The sequence below is a fragment of the Humulus lupulus genome, chromosome 6, assembly GCF_963169125.1.
Source record: "Humulus lupulus chromosome 6, drHumLupu1.1, whole genome shotgun sequence".
NCBI classification, from domain to species: domain Eukaryota; kingdom Viridiplantae; phylum Streptophyta; class Magnoliopsida; order Rosales; family Cannabaceae; genus Humulus; species Humulus lupulus.
Genome location: NC_084798.1, coordinates 142,086,795 through 142,104,559, shown reverse-complemented (window position 1 = coordinate 142,104,559; position 17,765 = coordinate 142,086,795).

Below are 17,765 nucleotides of genomic sequence, written 5' to 3'. Positions count from 1 at the left end.
AGAAATAATAAGGTTGATTAGTGCTTAGTAAACTGTAATGAAATATAAAATGAATTCACTCAAGAACACAGAACTTTTACGTGGTTCAGTGGTTAAAATCCACCTAGTCCACGAGTCTATATTATTGTTGTTTCTCTCCCAATTTTGGTAGAGTTTAGTATTACAGAATAATTGTCCCCTTCCCTGTCCAATATTTCCAATATTTATAGAGAAATTCCATGGACAGGTTTGGGTTATTGCGTGAGTCAATCACGGATTTTCATATTTATATTACATTTAATATAAATTATTCCCATTTATACCAGGATATAATTTGATCACAAAGTAAATGGTCTCCTAATATCTGGGACATTAAATATGACAGGCTAGTCATAAATAATCGTATAAAAATACCCGAGGCTTTGGGGATCTGCGGGTATGAAATATTTTTGAGATACCACGAGCTAGATATTTCTCTGAGGTCGTACTTCACAGCCTCTGTATCCCTAGCTTGTATGACCAATGTGCAAACTGAGTTGCCCACATGGACAATAAATGGATTCCTTGGTTATTTTTTCCATATATTTATTTGCCAGCTGTACCCGAGCTGAGTGAAGGACTCGTGCTAAAATTAGGGTACGACATTTACCCTCCAAGTCCCTGCTCGTGGTTCATGTCGTCACCTTCAGTACAGACTTTTAGACTTTTGTTGCATTAAACCATGCCTGCTCACTACTCGAGTACTGGACACGTGGTATGCAACAATTGGCGTCTGTTCGGGTTTCGAGGCCTGCACTAATTGTCTTGTCACCTTTTTGCCGCCGTTTTGTCTTTTTAACCCTAGCCCTTAGATCTTGTACTAACCAAATCGGATGTGTTGACTGCGTTTTCAGCCAACGACATGAGAACGCCAATAACGACAAGCCTTCAAGAGAATGTAAACGACACAGACGGTATAATAAAGAAAATAAAGAACACACAAGAGATTTTTATAGTGGTTCAGCCCCGATTGTCGGTAATAGCCTAATCCACTTAGAGTTTTGATTTATATACTATACTCAAGATCAAATGGACTGAGCCAACTGAGTTTCTTCAGTACAGATTGTGAAAATATAAGAATTCTCTCTGATTTCAGCACTTTCTCTCTCTAGAATAGACAGACCCAATTTTCTCTCTCTAGAAAGAAGAAGCAGAAGAAGCTCTTCTCTCATCCCATAAGCTCTCTATTTATAGGCCTGGGATCCTCAACTGATATCCCCTTATAATAGGGATATTTTATTATATTTATTACATTTATATTACAAATAAACATTCAAAATTCGAAATGTAACAAACTCCCCATTTGTGGGAAGAATGAGAGATTCCCGCGTACGTTGTTGGAGTTGTGTCTGACTTAGTCTCCTCTAGCTAGTTGGTCCACCTCCTACTCACTACCCATGCAAGTGCTGGTTGAACATGCATGGTGGTAGGATATGCATGGTGGTAGGACATGTTTTTGGTGGGTTGAACGTGCATGGTGGTAGGAGATGCACTTCTCTCCTCTAACATTCACTCTCCTGTAGCATGCCATGTTCCTCCTTGAACCAATCTCCTTGGCTTCTCCTCGGACCAAGGTGGTCTGAGGCAACCTCCTTGGCACCTCACCTTGGACAACATTGAGGCAACCTCACCTTGAACAACATTGAGGCAACCTCACCTTGAACAACATTGAGGCAACCTCACCTTGGACAACATTGAGGCAACCTCACCTTGGACAACATTGAGGCAACCTCCTTTAGCATCTCCCAAACATGTCCAATCAAACATTGTATAGGCTCTCCTTATCAAAATCTAAGTCTCCATTCTCTTGCATGAGACTCCTCCTCCTTAGCTATTTACCTTGGACACGTTCGAGCCAACACTTAGAAAACCTTGGGAGGCTTACCTCCTACACACCCTTGGGATCTCCTAGGACCACATCCTCCTTGGGGTCTCCTAGGACCACATCCTCCTTGGGGTCTCCTAGGACCATTCCCCTTAACTCTCCTAGAATGCACCTTCCTATTTTTTGGGTATAACAGGATGGCCCAAATTAATTTATGCCATTTACGTATAAATAGGGTAGGCAATTTTCAAGTTTCACCACCTTTCATTTGAAAATTTTCTATATTTTCTCTCTTCTGTATTTCCGAATCCTTCTTCTTTCTAAGAAAAACCCAAAATCCATTTGTTGCACTGAGTTACTCAGGAGTCTTCCAGGAACTTTCCCCTGCAAATTCTACTTCTTTTTATCGAAGAACATAATGTAAGTACCTTGTCTTTTGGTTTTGAAGAAAATTTTCTTTTACTGGTCTTTTTTTTTCATCACCATACTCATCCGCACTTCACCGTAGTCAATATTAGGCTATTTCCCAAATGTCTTTAACAAATAGGCTTCAACTTAGATTCTATGAGTAGGTCCTAAAATATCTTTAGAACTACTACATTCATAAAGTTGGGTAATTTCTGGGTAAAGTTGGGTAATCTGTGGAAAATTTAGAAAATACCCATTTGGGATATAGGAGATGAAAAGTTTTTAGGGTTCAAACCAGGTTGCTTAGGGGTCACGCTTCTTGGGTGGTTTTGCACTAAACCGCCTCCTAAGGAAAGTAGTGATCTGACATTCTGACACACGGATCCCTAAATATCAGGGGTCTATTTGGAAACCGAGGCGTGTAACTTAGGGTAGCGCATGGCATCACGTGATGTGGTTGAAGCCAACTTAGCTCCTATATCAAAAATAAAACACTCCCCTCCATTATCCCACATTGAAACCTTTAAATCCTCATAGGTCGCCTACTAATTAGGTCATTCTGTTTGTTAGGCGATTTGATGGCTCCCAAGAAGAAGGCATCCAGCTCATCTGCTCAGCAAAAGAATAAAGGGAAGGTGCTCTCCTTAGAATCCCCCATTCCCCACTTCGGTCCAGTGGTGGAGAAGGAGGTAGTGGTTGACCCCAACGCCTACTTTGAGGCAGAAAGAATCGTATCCAAGATCACGACCCAGGGGAGGGTAAACAAAATCATGCTAAGCCACAACATTGAGCTCAGGACCGGAGTTCTCATTGCCCGACCTGCTTTTAAAGGGGAACGGAGCTGCTCCTCTCTCCAAGACGATTTCGCAGCCTGGACTGACGAACACCTGAAGGCAGGAGCCTTCCTCCCATTGGACCAATACTTTGCAGACTTTCTAAATTTCGTGAAGTTGGCTCCATTTCAGCTCCCCCCAAATTCTTATAAGCTTTTGGCGGGGCTGAAATACTTGTGTTTTGAAGCACGAGTGGGAGGTCCCCACTCCGGAAGATATATTATATTTCTTCTACCTCAAAGCCAGCCCAGAACAAAGAGGTCGAGGTGACAGGTTCTACTATCTCACCAGATTCCCCAACTCTGCTCCCATCATTGAGCTCCCAAGCCACCTTAACGACTATAAAGACTTGTTCTTTATGTCGAACGGGTTCCGAAACTGTGAACACAGATACTTCAACCGCCTTTGTAAGTTCTTTTAGTCCCTGATTTTAGCTCATGAAATTCTATTCTTTCCAAGATATTTTCCTTGTACATACATTAATTGACTTTATTTCTCGCACATCCATATTTGCGAGGACGGCGAAATCCGTGACTCTCGGGGGTCAATACAAGACGTTTTCTGGGCTCCCATCAAGCAAGAAGGACTACCGCTAGGTTGTGAATGATGTCACGATGTTGGCGTGTCTGTTGATTGGCGAAGGCCTGACGTTGGCCTTAAGGACCCAGGCTACCCTCCCGGTAATCCACCCGTCCTCTCAAGAAGAGGCCTTGCCGATCATCGAAGGCGAGGAAGAGAAAGAGGACGAGGTGCCTCTTGTGCAAGGCGGAGTCCCAAGGCAATTTGGAAACCCGATTTAGAACGAGCTGTGTCAGGGGTAGCAGCCGGCCCCTCTGACCAAGGTAACCGATATCCTTATATGGAACTAGATAGGGTTGTTGCTGATTTTAGGTTAGTTAGATTTAACCCAAATCAGCTCGTCCAATGTCATCCTCACAACCCAGACGGTAATCTCACCCTGCTCTAGTGTGTAGATCACTTGGTTGTGCGTCATGATAGTACTTACCCTAAGGGCACCATTGTTGTCGACAATACCTTAAATTTTAGGTCCGCCATCTTTGAGGAGTACAGGAGCAACCGTAGGACCTGGCCATCTCTGCTCCTAGGCGCCTTTGCCCCTGGTTTTAGGCAATACATAGATGAGTCTAGCCCCGAGGTAGAACTAGAGCCTGAACCTCCTAGGTTCCAAGAAATACTAGTCTTAGACTCTCCTTCTCCTTTAGTACTCCCAAGGCCGGAGGTCGTGATTATAGACTCCTCCCCCAGCCCGGAGGGTAGGATCTTTATTTATTTTCTTTGTGTGTTTTTAACAACTTTAGTTGTGAATTAATGCCCTTTTGTTCTTTTTAGGCGAAGAGATGGAACAAACTAGAGCTCATGACCTCCGTACGGCCTTCTAGGCCGGGAAAACTGGCTCGGGCCCCGTCGTAAAGAGGCCCATATTTACGAAGAAGGCCCCTCCGATGGCGGAAAATGTCTCAAAATCCCCTGCTAAGCAGAAAGGCACGAGCTTGACAGCTCTGGTGTCTTTCGTTACTGATAGGAGGGTTCCTCCTCCCCTACCTCCACCCCGATTTGCGCCTCCCCAAGCTGCCCAAGTGATACAAAGTGATCCTCCAGCTCCCCCTGTCCCAACTGCAACCGTCTGAATACTAGTAGATCACCAAGATCTAGAGAAAATCCCTGAAGCCTTTTGGGGAATCATTTATGAGACGTCGAGCCATATGGTTGGGCACGCATATAAGGCCAGCTCGAGGGAGCTGAGGACTATAGAGGAGCGGAGCCTGGAGAACGTCATGGAGTCTGCCATGGGAATGAGCCTCACTGTAAGTTGTCTTTCCTTGGTGAAAATCTTGTTCTCTTTCTTTTTTTTTACCAAGGATATCTCTGACTTGTTCTTTTTTATGTTGCATTCTGCCCCTGGCTCAATATCGCAGTATATCCCGTGCTAGGGCTAGAAATGATGAGCTTAGGGCCGAGCTAAACGCCGCCAACACAGCCCTGGCAGCCGCTCAGAAGATCGCACATGATGCCAAAGCGGCCCTCACTTCATCTCAAGAAAACGAGCAGGCTACAAAGGCTGCCCTGCTGTCCTCCAGAATCAATTGGCGCAACCCCAGACCAAGGTGGGCAAGATCAAAGCTAAACTACTCGAGGTTGAGGCCACAGTCAAAGAAGAGAGGGCGGCCTCATTGCCGTCCATGGAGGATATGTTGTACCACTGCTGGGCTTTTAACAAGGATGGGAACTTTTCTTTCATGGCTCCCGAGCTGTGGGATCCGTACCTTGAAAAATTCAAGGCTCGGATTTTGCAAGAAACATCTAAAACGGGGGAGAATTCTGTGGCAGGAGAGAAGGATGGCGAGGAGGTTACATCCTCAGAGCGACCTGGAGGAGCTCAATGACCTTTTTTTATTTGATTGTAAATAATTGCCTTTGGGCTCAATTTGAGGTTTTTCTCCTCGGGATAATTTTATTTTCAATTTATATATCTAACTTTTTATCTATTTATCTTTCCTTTATTATCTCTCATGTTTATGACTCCTTAGACTTGTACATTCGAGATTTTAGGAATCGATTTTTAGATCGGGATAGATGTTTTGAGCTCGGTTATATCCAAACTTTATGTGTTAATTTATATCATGCCTGTTAAGAATCAGGCCTTGGACCCGGTTATATCCACTATTTCAAATATTTTAAACTTAGTTCGTGTTAGGTTTATTGATAACTCGAGCTTTAAAAAGCCCTTAATTTTAAACAATTTTCCCAACTTTCCAAGTTTTGTACCTGTTATATCCAGGGTTTTAAATGATCAAAACTGAGTTTAAACTAGGTTTATTGACATCTCGAGCTCTTAAAAAGCCATCGAATATTCAATTTTCCAAGCTTCTAAGTTTTGGACCTGGTTGTATCCAGGGTTTCAAGTAATTCAAAATTATCCATCGATCTTATTCTGATCCACCTTGGGTTATCTGCCCCCAAAGTAACCAGAATGTAGAGACTTTCTTGGTTGCTTTTACAAACATCAATACACAAGCTACTATAACATTAACAAGAAAAATTATTTAAAACCATCTTGACAAGTAAAATCATTTAATAAGCCATATGTTATTTAATTAAGTTGCTTTTATAATTAAGCCTTACATGGATGACTGTACTACTGATAATACTTTTTTAAATGCATGGCATTCCAGGTCCGTGGGACTATTTCTCCATTCAGCTGAGCTATATTGAAAGTTCCTTCATGCAAAACTTCCATGATCTGATATGGTCCTTCCCAGTTCGGGCCTAAAATGGCATCCTTGGGATCCTTATTCGCCAGAAAGACCCTTTGGAGAACCAGGTCGTCCAATCCAAAACTACATCTCTTGAATTTAGAATTAAAGTAATAATTGATTTTTTGTTGATAATGGGCGAGCTTTAATTGCGAATCCTCTCATTTCTAATCAATTAGGTCGAGAGATGCATTAAGTAATTCATCATTCCGTTCTTGGCTAAATGTCCTTTGCCTATGAGTGATTACCATGGCTTCGACTGGAAGGATGACCTCGCTTCTAAAAGTTAAGGAGAAAGGAGTGTGTCCCGTGGAGGTCCTGTGAGAAGTTCGGTATGACCAAAGTACTTGCGGGAGCTGTTCGGGCCATATTCCTTTTGCCTCATTTAACCTCTTCTTAAGGCTCGCCTTTAGGGTTTTATTCACAGCCTCGACTTATCCATTGGCCTGTGGATACGCTACCAAAATTATTTATTGAACTCATCAATACAATAATCTTATATATTAATTCCATTATTTCTCCACTATAAATATGGAATTGCACTCTTAGTTATTATAGAATTATATTGACTGAGTTTATTAGTAGTATTCCATTAATATAATCAATACCAATAGTTCGTCCTCCTGTTATCGGTTCATAATTAAAATTGGTCAAAATTACCGTTTTACCCATCTAATTATCTATTTATCCTATAATACCATTAATTCACCAGTGAAAGTTGATTTAAATCAAATCTAAATTAGTGCACAACTTTTCAGTTCCAGAATTAACACTGAAAGGGAACCAATATTCGATCTGTTAGGAAAGTCAAGATTCCATCTTGTAAATCATGTTCCTAGCCATCCATGTTACTAAATTCCCAAAACAAAAAAGTTGTAAGCTTCATAAATAAAAAAGATTTTAATGAGTGAATCAAAGAACTTAGTAAACATGAACAGGAGTTCATGAATACTCATGATTTAGACTGATCTACTAACTGATCATCTAAGTCATATGAATTAAGTATTTATAATAAACGACAAGTTTTGTAAAGAAATTAATTCATATCAGCCCAGCCATATATAATCATAATTATATACAACACCTTTACTAAGATGTCTATCTACATCTAAAAATCAGAATCTAAATTGCTTGCACCAAATAACATGCTTAGTAAACCGTATGAACAACCATTGATTAAAGATTTCATAATTTAATATGTTGCTGACAATTTTCTTCATTGTCTATGATCTTAGTTCTCTTGTACTCATACAAGATCAAACCATCATAAATGTAATTTTCTGATATTCACATACTATAAATTATTTAAATAATAATTTAATAATAAAACATATTTAAATTGTTAACTTTATTTAATATTGAAAATGTCTAATACAGCTTTTTAGGGCATAACCTCTAACAGGTTGATATTTACTCATGCTAGGATCCGATCGGGAACTTGGCTTACGTTTAAATTTATCTATTTTTTTTTGTCTTGAGTCTATGTTATGTTTTGGTTTTCGGTGTTTCTAGTCAAACAATTGTAATGATAGCTCTATGAGGAGATGATAGTTTTATTTTTAAATAATTTTAGTAATTTATAAAATGAGGTTCCTCCTCACTTTTGTTGAAAAACAAAATATTTTGCAAAGGTAACATGGCACGAACGGGGGAGTTTAAGATCCAACATGAGCACCAACTGATTGATCTTATCTCTCATTGAGTACCTGTGTGAGTGCTAATGGCAAAAATATAATGCGCAAGTATACACAATCGATTCAAGTAATATAGATAGTAAATAAGAATCGTTCTTATAGAGACTATCAATCAAGTACCAATAACCAATTCTAGCATTCTATTTGGCTGTCGAAAATAGAGTAATTTTTAAACTAAAAATAAAAATTGAAATAAAGTGTGCAATTATAAAGATTGATTCAATAATTAAAAACATAGGGTATTAACTTCATCAACTTTTCAACTTGTTAATTTTACTGATCAACGCATATAATTCTTCAATTTTCTATTCTAATAGCGGGTTAACTAAAACAATCCTAATTCCTTTTTAAGATATCTCAACCTATATTCAAAATTTCTACATATATGTGATAAGTTTTAACATATAGAAGGCGTGAATCATAGAAACCCTAAACGCTACACAAACCATACAAGTGCTCTCGTCCTATATGCAATTTATGTCTATATGATTATAGAATATTCAACTCTCCCCTCTCGGATCTCAAATCAAAATCATAAATCATGTAAATAGTGACCAATTATCCACACACATTAAGCCCAAATTATATATAAAGAGGATAGAAGAAGAAGAAGAAATTATATGAACTTCATCGAAAATTAACAAATATCCAAATGACTACATTAAACCCTAGAAAAGATGTTTAGTTCGTAACAGACATGACTAACACAATAAAATGGATGATAAGAAACATAGAATTAAGCTACTAAAAACTAAAGAAAAATAGATTATTTGAGTTAAACAACTGCTAATCCCATAATGAAAAAAAACCTCCTTTCAAATGACCTGAAATTCGCACTTAAACAAAACACGTTTTCCCTTTTGGTGAGGCGGGTCGCGACTTGCTCATTCCTATGTCGCGACCCGTGTATTTTTGTGCAATTTCACTCCCTCTCTGGAAGTTCAGGCGACCCGACTTGATAGACTAAGTTGCGACCCATGTCTTTTTGGTCCCCTTTACTGATTCACATCTGCCTCCATGCGCACCGCTATCCAAGTGTCTAAGTCGCACCTTCTGGGATCCTCTGTCCATAATGCCTCTGTCCTTTCACAGACGCGACTCAATGGGCCAAGTCGTGCCTCGTGTTCCATATTTCTTAATTTCACGCCTTTCAATCTTCGTTTAGCACCAAATTCATCCTGAATGTTCCTGGCTCTCCCGAACTCACACAAAATGGCCAAAAGCTCCCAAAATACCCAATTTCATTACTAAATCCACTCATTTCCTCTACATTCTCAAATTCATAGCAAAAACCTAAAAAAAAAACACACAAGCATAATACTGTACAAAACCCACAATTTGACTCGAAACTAAGAATAGAACACACTCTAAAACTACCCTAAACTAGACTTATCAAGTGCTCATGACCAATTTCTCTTGTCCATCATTGATCACCCACACGAGTGCTTGAGACCAATCTCTTGTTTCTAATTAATTTTAAAATTACAAACTTCTCTCTAGCTTCAAATTTTATCTCAAACCATTATCTATGCTTTACATGTTGTCGTCTTCTTTCTCGAGGTTGTTGTGTTGATGGAGCTCTTGGTCGTTGTGATTTGGTCCTACTTGTAGAGGGAGTCTGTATACAATTATATAAACAATTAAAAAAATTGCAAACAAATATAGAATTGTAAAGATAATTATGTAAAAATATGGCATCACCTCATGAGTTACATCTTCAGATATAATGACAAAATCCTTAGGCCACGCTATTGGCGTCCCAATGGCCTGAGCAACTATGTACATGTCCAAATCAGGATATGCAAAAGGGAGAAGACAGGTTGGCTTAAGAACACTCGTAATCATAACTTGGAAGTTGTTGCCTGCCTCTCTTTCAATGAGTGTACCTGATGCAACAATGTTTGAAACCGAACCAATTGCTAATTGGCATGCTCGGCCCTGCGTAAGAAACATATTATATACAAATAATCATGTTGAAGCAGTAAAGAAATTTATTTGGTTTCTGAATATTCAAGAAAGTTTAATTACCTCTTGCAAAAGCGGTTGTAGTGCAATAATGTGGTGTTCTGCTTGAGGCACTACTGGGTCTGGAGTATAGTAGGACGCCTGCGCTGGTGGCACTGGTGGGTCGGGCACATAGTATGATGATGGCGCTGGTGGGACTCCAACATTAGATCCTGACCCACTCTGTTGGGCCAATAATTTTCTCAAGAGCTCATCTTGTTGCTGAAGGCGCTCTTCTAGGCGTTGTGCTTGTTGACGATGCTCTTCTTCTTGTTTTCAAAATCTTTCTTCAAATTCCTTTCTAATGTCGTCATTCGAAGAAGAGGCTTTTGATTTATTTTTCGTTGAGGTAGGTGTTGGAGTATTCCAGTATACTGAGAGGGACACACCGTGTCCTCCAGCCCTAACACGTCCTCGAGGCTCAGGAGTGCCCAACGCCCTCGTCAGCAAATCATCAGGGCCATCAGGTGCCCATTTACCCTCAGCTTGGAGTTGCCCGTAATGATCCTGTGAAACAATATTCACAGAAAGTTATATATATAAGCTAATAATTTGACATATCAACATTATTAAATATGAGCACTTACAATATTTTTTTGAATCTCAGAGGCCTCTCCAATGAGCTCTCCTTTTGCATTCCGACGACCCATGCTCCATAAGTCTGCCCTATCAAGTTCAGTCAGACTTTTCCCACTTTGTTCCATTAACATCTCTTCAATACGCACATAGCCTCCTCTAGAGAGGTTGTGATTGTATTTATTCAGTGCTCGATAATTTTGCATCTCCTCTCTCTTTCTTTGCCACTCGGGTGTTAATCTTGAGTTCACAAACTTTAACCATTCATCCGGAGTTATGACATTCTCAAATCCAAATGGAAAAGCTAGCGGGAACTCATTTGGGTATTTTTTCAAAGTGTCGTAAACGTGTACCCTTGTAAGATTAGTCTTCCAATTTCGGAAGTACTTTCCCGCATCCTTCAATATCTGTTGCTTTTGTTTGGGGTCCAAATCATAAGTTTTCTGCAAGTTTGAAAGTAATAAGAAGCATATTATCAAAACAATATATATTTTAAAAACATTAAATGAAATATAATTAATAAAAATATACCTTCATTGTGTCCCATATTTTATTTTTATCCACCACACTAACATCTTTCCAACTGTTAATGTTGATGGACACAGTTGCTCGAACAACTGATCCAAGCTGTGATGAAACATTACTTCTAGATCCACCCACTAGTTGACCATACTCATTGTATTCAACAGGAGTAAGATGTCCTTCACTCCTTTTTTTGGTGTTTCTAGACATCCATGTACGTCCTCTCATAGATTTATTTTCTTGTTCCACTGACTGAGAATGAGGGCGTTGCTCTCCCTCATCAGAACTACCACCAAAAGGATCAGCCTCCATCTGTGAAACATAAATATCATTATTATAACAATTTTGGACACTCATAATCAAAAGATGAAACAAATTGACGAAACCAAAAGATGAAACTTAGAATTTCACATATCATAAACATATGAAACCTATTAAATGGTACCTCAAGACCCATTATCATCAACCCACAATCCTTCACCATTTTCACGGAAACAAATACAATCATCATCAACTTCGTCATTATCTTCTATTGCGGTGAATGTGACAAGTTCTTCTTCGAGAGGTATATCATGTAAATCACCATCTTTAATGTTCCATTCTCTTGTTTGCGTTGGAAGAACAATTGACCATTGGTTGTCTGAAGGATCATTCACATAAAATACTTGTTTCGCTTGTGAAGCTAATATAAATCGATCAGATTTGTGCCTAATTCGATTTAGATTAACTAATGTGAAACCAAAATCTTCATATATTATGCCGCTGTCACTTTTCACCCAATCACAAAAGAAAACAGGTACTCGAGTTGTGATATAATCTAACTCCGAAATTTCATTAACTACTCCATAAAAAGTCATATCACATTCAACTGGATTTTTATCTTTTGCACTAGAGACTTGCACAGTTTTAGCAACAAGGCTGACACCACTATTTTGTGTGTTTCTGTTGTTATCGCGCTCCCTAGTGTTAAATAGAGTACCGTTAATCATGTATGATGAAAACTTGATGACATTAACCGAAGGTCCTCGAGAAATCCACTTAACAATGTCTGAAACCTTATTTGATGTGTTTTGTAATTCTGACACAACCTATCAGATAAACATACCAAAAACAACCAAAAATGTCATCTTGTAATTAAGTACTAATTAATGACAACTTTCAATAATCAACACAATTTACCTTTTGTTCTATCCAACTACTAAAAGTTCGATAATGTTCGTCTTGTAACCATTTTGAGTTCCTTGACTTGGATGGAAATTTGGTCTTTATCCAATTAAAATGTTCCCTTCAATTATAAATATGCTGTTAAACAATTGAATATACGAAATTACACAACTTAAACTTAATGTATTATATGAATATAACTCACTCGATATAAGGTTGAATTTCATTTATATTCTGCAACACAAGACGATGCGCTTCATCTAGAAGATCTCGACTTACTGTGCATACAACGCTACCACGACGACTCTGAATCTCAACATTTTCAACATCATTTAACCCAATTTTCTGTACACCAGTCATGTATTCAGAACAAAATTCAACTGCCTCTTCTGCAATATAGCATTCGACGATGCATCCTTCCGGCCGACTTCTATTCCTAACATACCCCTTTAGAATCTTCATATATCACTCAAATGGATACATCCATCTTAAATAAACTGGACCACAATATCTTAGTTCTCTAACCAAGTGAACTGTCAAATGGATCATTATATCAAAAAATGCCGGCGGGAAATATTTCTCCAACTCACACAATACCTCAACAATTTCATCTCTTAACTTAGGTAACTTTAGCGGATCAATCACCTTACAACACAGTGACTTGAAAAACAAGCATAACCTTGTGATTACATCTCGAACTCTCCTAGGCAACACAGATCGAATGGCCACTGGTAGCAAATGTTGCATTAGAATATGACAATCGTGAGATTTCATGCCAGTCATAATACAACTTTTCATGTCTACCAATGACCTTATATTTGAGGAATATCCATCTGGAACTTTTATATTAAACAAACATATGCAAATTTCCATTCTTTCCCCTTTAGTAAGAGTGTAAGCTGCAGGAGGTAAATATGTTCGTCTCTTATCTGGTTTTGGAGTTAATTCATCCCTTATACCCATTGCAACCAAGTCTTGTGTAGCCTTAATTCCATCCTTAGTTTTCCCAGGAATATTCAACAAAGTGCCAATCAAACTATCACATACATTTTTCTCTATGTGCATAACATCTAAATTATGACGTATAAGTAAGAAAGGCCAATATTCAAGTTCGAAGAAAACATATTTCTTTTTATAACACCCTTTTGGCTCCTCCACAACCTTGGCCTTGCGACTACGTTTCATCTTTGTAGGTGTACGAACTTTGGGCTTCCCTAACTTGAACACAATTTTAGACATCTTCTCAAGTACTTGGATCCCATTCAATGGCTCAGGAGCCTCTTCAAACTATTTTTTACCATTGAATGCCTTCTTCCAAGTCTGAAGTTTATGCGTATTAGGCAAGAACTTCCTATGTGCCATATAACATATTTTCCGAGAGTGTTTCAAGTATTCAGAACATGTTTTTTCTTGACAAACGGGGCAAGCTTTATATCCTTTCACACTAAACCTAGATAAATTTCAATAAGCAGGAAAGTCATTAATTGTCCACAATAATACCGCTCTAAGATTAAATTCTTCCTGCCTATACACATCATAAACCTTAACCCCTTCATCCCACAAAGTTTTCAAGTCATCTATAAGAGGAGCTAGATAGACGTCAATATCATTACCAGGTTGTTTAGGTCTTGATATCAACAAGGTCAAAATCGTAAACATTCTCTTCATACACAACCATGGGGGTAGATTGTAAATAACAAGCATAACAGGCCAACAACTATACTTACTGCTAAGGGATGCGTGTGGATTAAACCCGTCAGTTGAAAGACCTAGACGAATATTACGAGATTCATTTCCAAAAGAAGGCCACTTCAAATCAACTCTCTTCCAAGCAAGGGTGTCAGCTGGATGTCTTAATTTACCATCCTTTATTCTTTCATTAGCATGCCACGACAAACTTTTAGCATGTTCGGCATTTCTAAACAATCGGATGAAACGAGGAATTGGCGGAAGGTACCACAACACTTTGGCAGGTACTCCTTCCTTGACATCGTCACCATTTCTTTTCTTTTGCCATCGTGACTCACCACAAGTAGGACATGATTTTGCGTCTGCAAAACTATTTCGATATAATATGCAATCATTAGGACATGCATGAATTTTTTCGTACTGCATGCCTAATGAGCATAACGTCTTCTTTGCCTCATAAAATGAAATTGGAATTTCATTATCTTCAGGCAATAACTCCTTCAAGAAACCAAATAACTCAGTAATGCTTTTATCACTCCAGCCATGTTTAGCTTTTAGATTGTACAACCTAAGAAGCGCAGATAATTTTGTAAATCTTGTACAACCAGGGTAAATTGGTTTCTAAGCATCATTAAGGAGTGTCTCAAACTTATTTGGGTCTACTCCTGATCCATAATGTGCGTCGTCAATCATTTCATCTAATGGATCCCAGTTCTCCTCCACTATATTCCTCCTCACTCCTTTTGGTCTACTTGGCAGAGTTGGAGCAATCAGAGCTATCTCCCCATGGTAATACCAAATTGTGTAACTCTTGTCGATCCCATTGAAATATAAGTATTCTTTAATCTTTTTAAGATCCATCTTTTTAACATTTCCACACTTAAGACATGGACAATAAGTAAAATTTGGGTCTTTCACATTTTCCAAACAAAACCTTAAGAACAAATCGACCCCGTTCCTATATTCCGCAGATAACCTATTCGCTGACATCCACTGTTTATCCATATATTCTCCTATGTCTATGGAAAAGAAAAGAAACAACACTAAATAAGCACGTGATAAAGTTGTATGTCTATATAAAAACTAATTTTTTATTATCCTAGATAAAATCGGGCGGCATTTCCCCTATAATAGTGACATAACCATCTGCATGTGAATATCAAAACAAATAATTCAAACAACATACAATAAGTTTCTTCCTTATAGAATGTCTATATAAAACTAATTGTTTATTATCCTAGATAAAATCGGGCAGCATTTCCCCTATAATCGTGACCTAACCATCTGCATGTGAATAGCAAAACAAACAATTCAAACAATATACAATAAGTTTCTTCCTTATAGCTCCGCAGCACACAGTCAAATTTCTCAGAACCTACTTCACTAATACACATAAGTTCTCAACCTTCCGTTATCACCGCAGCACACAATTTTAATCTCAGAACCTACTTCACTATGGATGAATATTTAAGATATTCAAACTCCTCTAACATTTGTTTAATAATATTAAAAGTAAAAGTAAGAGAATATATATGTACCTCTTACAATCTTTAATCCAAAAGCTAGCAAAATTACTTCACTTAGTAATCAAATTCGCTATTAAATCCACAAACCAATAAAATTAAATTAATAAATAATAAATAAAACATCACTAAATATCTAGCAATATATAACGTATTATTGTAATTTTAGAAACTTAATTACCTCAAATGTGTGATTGATATAGGAATTTTGATGCAAAATACTCTCTAAAATATCACCAAAAAAATCACAACCTATGAAATTAAATTAATTAATATGTTAAACATCACTAAACAAATATGACTAAATATCTAATAATAGTAAATGATATTGGTAAACAAATAAAAAAAATCCCAATGTGCCACTAATTATAACCTCAACAAAAAATCAATATAAAATTTCATAACCTAAAAACTTAATAATAAACAAAAACATAAAAATTTTCATATATTTATATTTTATAAATTATTTAATAAATTGATTTTAACATAACTATATATATAACAAAATAGTTACAATTTTAAAAAAAAAATTCAAATATACAAAAATATATCTAAATTTCGAAATAAAAAATGATAAAAATTTAAAAAAAAATCATGAACATATATACTCTAATGAAATCTATACAATGTGATAGGTTAAATTAAAAAAAACTAAAAAATCATAAATCCCTAAAACTTCCATGGAAAAACCACAAAATCCTACAATGTATATAAAAAAAATGCATAAAAATGTAAAACTAACACAAAATCATGTATATTACTCATCCTAATGCAAAACCTATGATTTATTTGCAAAATAATTAACTAAAAATCAATAAAATAAAATAAAAACTTACCTTAGAACCCTAAAATCGTAGCCCCAATTCGCCTCTCTGGTTTGTGCATGCTCTCGGGTTGGTGTAATGGTGAGGAAGAGGAAGAAGATGGGTATTATAAAAGGGAGACGTGGGACACGTGGCACGTCTCCCAGTGGGAGACGTTGGATGTGCATGGGACTACATCCAACGTCTTCCACTGGGAGACGTGGGACACGTGGCACGTCTCCCAGTGGGAGACGTTGGATGTAGTCTCATGCACATCCAACGTCTTCCACTGGGAGACGTGGGACACGTGGCACGTCTCCCAGTGGGAGACGTTGGATGTAGTCCCATGCACATCCAACGTCTCCCACTGGGAGACGTGCCACGTGTCCCACATCTCCCAGTGGGAGACGTTGGATGTACCCATAAACACTACCCCAGCCTATTTCCAATGTCTTCCACCATTTTTAATGTCTTCCAATTGTAGCCATTAATATACACTTTCAATGTCTTACACCATTAGACATTTAAAACCCCTGATAAGTTTTTATGTCTTACACCAATAGTGTAAGACATTGTAGGGAGTCATTGTATATCAAATTTGTTGTAGTGACAAAATGGCCAAAAGCTCCCAAAATACCCAATTTCATTACTAAATCCGCTCATTTCCTCTACATTCTCAAATTCATAGCAAAAACCTGAAAACAAAACAAACACAAGCATAATACTATACAAAACCCACAATTTGACTCGAAACTAAGAATAGAACACACTCTAAAACTACCCTAAACTAGACTTATCAAGTGCTCATGACCAATTTCTCTTGTCCATCATTGATCACCCACACGAGTGCTTGAGACCAATCTCTTGTCTCTAGTTAATTTTAAAATTACAAACTTCTCTCTAGATTCAAATTTTATCTCAAACCATTATCTATGCTTTACATTTTTTTTTATTTACCAATGTTTATATTTTACACAAATCTCATTATAGTAGATACAAGTAACGTGCAATGCACGTTTGCTTAATTTTATTTATATAATTTATTAACTATTTTGATTGAATTTGTGTCATTGTCATATAAATTTCAAATAAATAAACAATATTATATATAGAAGAATGACATAAAAATATTAAAAAGAAAAATTTAACTAAAACGTTGTTTATGTTTTTTTTTTTAAATATAAATATAATATGATAACCTTTTTAAACATAAATGATAATTTTTTTTAATAAAAATTAGGATTGTGTATTATATATTATTGTTATAATGATATTTTATAATATTTAAATTTATATTAATATAAGTATTAAATATCTAATCTTATATTAAACATTATTTTATTAATAATAATAATAATATTTTATAATATTTGAATTCATATTAATATAATTAGTAAAAAATTATGATTATATGTTATTATTTTAATAATA